The sequence below is a fragment of the Brassica napus genome, chromosome C5, assembly GCF_020379485.1.
Source record: "Brassica napus cultivar Da-Ae chromosome C5, Da-Ae, whole genome shotgun sequence".
In the NCBI taxonomy this organism is placed as follows: Eukaryota; Viridiplantae; Streptophyta; class Magnoliopsida; order Brassicales; family Brassicaceae; genus Brassica; species Brassica napus.
Window position 1 is genome coordinate 17,169,503 of NC_063448.1, and position 6,322 is coordinate 17,175,824.

The 6,322-nt window shown below is 30.3% G+C and overlaps 1 long non-coding RNA gene across 1 annotated transcript; it reads left to right on the plus strand.

Annotated features, from left to right (window-relative positions):
• The first annotated feature begins 283 nt into the window (after positions 1 to 283).
• LOC125587991 lies at positions 284 to 782 on the plus strand. The gene is made up of 2 exons (XR_007324388.1): positions 284 to 428; positions 531 to 782. It is a non-coding gene; the product is annotated as an uncharacterized LOC125587991 (long non-coding RNA).
• Positions 783 to 6,322: the final 5,540 nt, after the last annotated feature.

Sequence of the window (6,322 nt, forward strand, 5' to 3'; positions counted from 1 at the left end):
TACGTTAGAGTTTCTAGGTGTATTTGATGTTATTATCCGTTTGATAAGAGTTTAGTAGAGAGAATTAAGCTTCTCTTGCATGTAAATATGAAAGCTTTTTTTTTGCAAATTTTCTTGCAGCTTTGTTCGTTGGACGAGGAGTGCTGCTATGTCGCAAGATAGTGCAACTGCTGGCTCTGCTTCTGGAGCTAGACCATTTTGCTCCCTTGAAGGTACTATTGGGTCTATGCTCTGCAATCAATATTTAAATCAAATTTTCACTAATAGATGGATGAATGGCTTAGACTTCTAAAATATGCTTAGTTTGTTGGTATTTTGTTTGATTGTAGAGGTTTGATGTACCGATTACTGACTAGACAAAATTGAAACGACATACAATGAAGATACACATAAAACTGAGGGTATTAATACTACCATCCGCTTCAAAGGTCTGTCCAACTACTCTCATATATGTTGTTTGGCTAATTAAGAGATAGAGTAGTTTTGTCAATTTGAAACTTTTCACTCACCTTACGCTTTACTTTACTCAGGCTGATGCCGGACTGACTACGGTTCGTCAACATGGAGGTGTTAAGAAGATTGAGTCAATACCACTGTCTGAGCTGAATCCATATGTACTGAGTTCACTCCCCAGGTTGGACACTCTACAAAGAAGGCACACCATGGTTGAACTTTAGAGCCTGGGAGTCCATGATATTGTTTTATATTTTCACAGTTACTCTAATCCTTTTTTTTATTTAATTCCAAAAATTTGTAGCATCAATATGTTCCAGTTTGATGTCTTTTGTGTCAGTGTTTTGAATTTGGCTGTTTAAAACATTTTCGTACCCATCAAGAAAATATGGTTAAAAAGTTCACCTCATCTTCGTATTGAAAAATTCATATCTTCACTTGAAAATTAAAATTCGCAACTATACTTACCAACGATTGAAGAGGCTTTGTTTTTTTTTTCAAAATAAGCATAGTAAAACTGAATCAAGAAAGTGCTTGCTTATGTGATTTTTAACAAACATGAGATAAACTGAATTTCTTTAATTAACTCTTGGTCAGTATTAGTTTAGAATTTTATACTAAGAGACTATATGATCTGGTTGTAAATAACTACAAGATGTTTAAACATTATTATGGATCTCCCACTTAAAGAAGACAATTCACATGAATCATATGCTGAGAAATAAGCAACCAGAAAGCAAACTAATTTTTTTAATTATTAATCACAATTTCCATGGCAATTTAACCATTTCCTACGATCTCCACAATCATTCTTTTGGAATAAAATTAATGTACTTTAAGATTTTTGATAAATATTGTATTTTAAAGATATGCTATGATTCTTCCGTCAAGACGTTCCACTTTCCAAATAAGCTCCTTTTGTGAAATATAACTTTCTCACGCCTGTATCACTCTCTACACCACCAGCTTCTTCTACAATCACAACTCCAGCAACATGATCCCATATCTTCTCTTTGTAAGTCACTGCGCAATCTTTATAAATACTTCAGCGTCTCCACATGCAATCGCTACATACTTCACCATGATGTACACTAGCATAGGCATTTCCTAATGAGACGTAAAGGACAAAACAAAGATTTGTTTGTATTGTAACACTAAGAGAATATTTGAATAAATAAACACCGTTAGTTTACCTAACTCCTGCAGTTTACAAATGATTAGATTTATCACTTTCCACTACCTCACAAACTGTAACTAAAACCGGGTCATCTGATCTGACTGTTGAAACTTTAACAAGCGTTGCAGATTCTCCATATTCACTGAGGATTCACGGTGGCATCCAAGCTTGACCACCACCTCTCTTTGCATACATGACACACCTTTTTGATACTGATCTAGCTCGGTAGCAACGATACTTTGGCACTCTTTCTTGACCGGACAGATAAAAAATTAGGCTAAATATCAATAAACAAACTAATTAACTGTCCACTAAAAAATATGTAGTTTATACAATGTCTAAAAGTGGGAGCTCCAGTGATGATAACTGAAATGAATTATGAAAATATAGTTGATAACAAACACGATTATAAATTAAAAGGGTCAAATGTTAACAAAATAATATATATTATTTAATTAGAAAAATATATTTATTATATTCAGTTTAAAGTATTTTTCAAATGTTTTATAAAATTAAATATATTTTAATATAAAATAATTTTAATGTAAACTTCTCGTCCGTAGGGCGGGCCACCCCTAGTATTCTATAATTGTTAGTTTGTTTTTCTTTCCTCAGGTCTCATTCATGTTCTGTCTATTTGGCAATTAAACTTACTGAAGAAGTTGCAAGGGATAAGCAAAGTTGCTTCTTCTTCAGGAAACAAGTAAGCATCACCTCCTCTCTGAGAAATGTTCCATTGTTTCTTCGACTTTGGATCAATTTTCCGGAGGTTTTAACACTTTCACTGAAAATTTTAAGGTTAGGTTGATGTGTTCGTATTGCAAGAAACACAATGAAAATTTTCACGAACGAAAATATGATGGTAGAAACACTGACACCAAAGAAGTTGCTTATTCTAGCTCTTCAGGAAGCTGAGAGAAATGGAAATAGCATATATATTATATGCCTTATCCTTGAGTACACTTATGGCTTCCACTCAAACACCTTAATTAGTGTTCCAGAATTAGTTTGGGGCTTTATGTTAACTGCTATTGGTTACAGGTGTGGAGGACTCGGACGATGAGGACCATACTTCCCAGGTAGGTTCTTACATTACTACGTAACAATTTTTTATCTTAGAGCTGAAAACCTTTTTTTAACAATATGAACCTTTGTGCCCACGTATGTGAAAAAAACTACTGTCCAACCCCTTCTTTTGTTTAGCATGTGTTCACCAAAGTACAAAGTTGTGAAATAGACGTTCCCATTATCGAGGAGATACGCCATAAATGTTCCATCTATCTATTATGCTTCCCTCTGGTATTAGTTTGTTTTGTTTCCATGATCAGGTGGCTAAGCGTTGATGATTTTTGATCAGGTGGCTAAGCATTGATGCTCACTGCAGGTTTCAACTGAATCACTTTGGTTTACTCCAAAAGAGAGGTACTAGCTTAACTTTTTCAATGATTTTTGTTATCATTAAGCCTTACGCTACAGCTCAAACTCGTCGAATATGCTTCTCTGTTTATAAGTACTATACACTGTGCTCTTTGGTGTCTGAAGGAAAGAAATCTGCTCTCAGGTATATATTTAAATATATGGTTTCCGTTGCAATTTAAAATATGATTCATATAGTTTTAAGCACACAACAAATATGCTAATTTGAAGGTTCATCGCAATTGAACTCTATAATGTCTGAGAGGTCTTCTATAGTTCCATCGTCAGGCTTCCCAAGTTTAATCTTTCTCCAAGGTATAAATATTTTCACTATTATATTTTTAAATTCCACTCTCTTTTTATCTATGTAGTAGCATATTGAAAACCCTATGTGATAAGAATCTCTCATTCTCAGAATTCAAAAAGTTTCCATATGGCGGAAGGGATGTAACACTTCTGAAGTCATTTGAGTTCCAAGACCTATAATCACGTGATCAGTCGTTACCGTTTCAAGTTTCAACAGTGGTCACTCCACTTTGGGTCAGCTTGCATTCAATTACATGCCAGTTAAGTTCAAGTTTCTTCGTGCAAGAGCGTGCACCCGAACATCACCTCTCAATTTAGCTATAGAGATTCTGAAATGGAGTGAGGAGATAACAAACATTTGCGTGATGTATACTCTATGTCCAGTACTTATCAAGTTCTTCTCAAATCAGTGTATTCACATTAAAAACAAGTCTAATGTAAATAGTCACCACTATCTGGAGTAGAGATTCTTACACATTGATCTTAATTGATTGAGATTCAGTTCAGCGCATCCATTTCTTTTTTGAACTTGACCATTGCAGCTCTTCGCAACTAAACCATGACTTGAACCCCTCTAACCATCGACTGTTCTCTTTTTTTTTGTGACTAATCGACTGTTCTATAATGAACGCTGACATTAACATTTTAACAATCTGTGAACCAAAACAACTCATCCTTCGTAAGTAATCCTGTTGAGCAGCATGCATCATGAACTAAGAAAATGTTTTTTTTTTTGGGTGCAACATTAGTTATCTACTTAATTAACTTCATTTGGTAACTAAATGTCTTTTTTAAAGAAAAAATTATCTCGCAATTTATCATGTAAATCCTATATGTTTTGAACCAAGTGTTGTCCAAGGTTGAGTCCTCACAAAAAGAGTACCAAATATGAGGAAACCATAAGAGAAGACAAACTAATACCACATTAAACAACAACATGTCAACAACGTTTTCATTTATGTTCACAAAAAATTAAAAAAAGTTTAAAAATCAAAATAATGTATGAAGTTTAACAAAAACAATAAAAACTAAAGTTAATTAGAAGTAAGAAAAAAAAAAACTAATAATGACTGAAATTTTACGGAAATAAAAATCAATGAAGTTATATCGAATTAGAATGTGATATAAATTCAAAACAGTAAATGTTTTTACTAAAAATGACAAAATATGAAAATAATGGTTTTGGATCATAATTTTGGACCGAAAATATATTTTAAATTCCCCTAAACAATTAAATAGATGCATTAATCCTTAATATTGTAATCAAGAATATAAGAAAAAACATTATGTTAGAACGTATATAAACATTACAAAAGATAAAAGATAGTAATTGTAAAATTAAATAGTATTTAGTGGTAAAAGTAAAATAAATTAAAAATATCTAGATTATCTTTTTACACTGGTTTTAATCAAGAATAATATTTTAACTATAGTTAGATTGTCAAATATTATTCCGTTTATAATAAAAAAAAATTTATTAAATAATAATAATTTTGTAGAAGTTTTAGTGTATTTAACTCATACAACATTTTTTTACGAAAATTGTTTTAATTTTTTGTATGAAAATTGTTTTTTAAATAAAAAAAATACCATTTAGTTTTATTTAAAACAATGAATATATAAATTAGGTATACTTATTATGATTATAAAAAATATATAATAAGCACAAGAAAGTACACTAAACAAAATTAAATACTATATATATATATATAATAATAATAAAAAATAATAATAAAGATAGCCAATTGAAGTGTACAAATCCGCGCTACGCGCGGACCTGCCCTAGTATCAATGAAAAATATAAAGCGACTCAGCATAATATTTTGAAAATATAATAGCATCCAAAAAATACATCTTTTGTGAGGTTCTTGTGGTTGTTTCGTAAATAAATAAACCTTTGTAACGCCCGATATACATATCTGAATAAATATCATTGTTCTCAGAGAAATAACGATCATAAGGACTTTAACCCTGAAAATATATAAGGCTGAAAACATCACTCTTTCACATACCCACCCACCAATACAAACACAGACTACGCTTTAATGTACTTTTATTATTGTTACTAGAGATTTTGGCCGCGCTACGCGCGGATTACAGATTTATATAATATATTTATGTTTAATTATATTGTTTTTTTCATTTTTGTTATAAATTTTAAATAATTTGTTTCCCGAATTTATTTAAAAATTTTACTTTTTATATCTTATAAACCTTGTCTTCTAAATATCTTTTATCGACATAAAATGTAAAAACCATCTTCAACTTTATATTTATATAGATTGTTTATCCATTGTTTTAGTTTATTTTATAATCTTGTGTAATCTATATTATAAATGTGTAATTATTTATATCTAATACCAATAATTTATATATAAATAAATAAACTGATAGATTTTATTTTAACTTTTATTAGTTGATATATTTTGATATTATTCACCTATTTATTTTTATATATACTATTTTGATGTTTTGACGTAAGTTTAGACAAAATGTTTAGTATTCTCTTTTGATTTGATGGTATTTTCTAATAGAATCAATGTAGTTCTTTAATGGTTTGGTTAGTATTTTACTTTTTTTTGTTTTTTAATTTTAAATAGTATGTGTTTAAATTAATTTTTTTATTTTAAAATTGATATTTACTATTCACATGAAATATTGTTTTCAAAAAAATATAAACAACTTTAATCACAAATACAAATATAGATATATTATACATAAATAAATATATTATATAACTATTTGTGCTTTATCAATTAGTTAAAATATGTACATTAGAACATACAATTGACCAATTAATCAAAGTTTAGTAAACTTTAGATTTGAGTTAGCATATGAAACACTCAGAGCAGATACACCCATATCTCAATAGGAGGGGGGGGGGGTTCGCTAATGCTTTAATTAGGTCTCTCAAAAACATGTTCGGTCACCAAGAAACACATCTAATTGATAACTCAAATCGAAGAAATA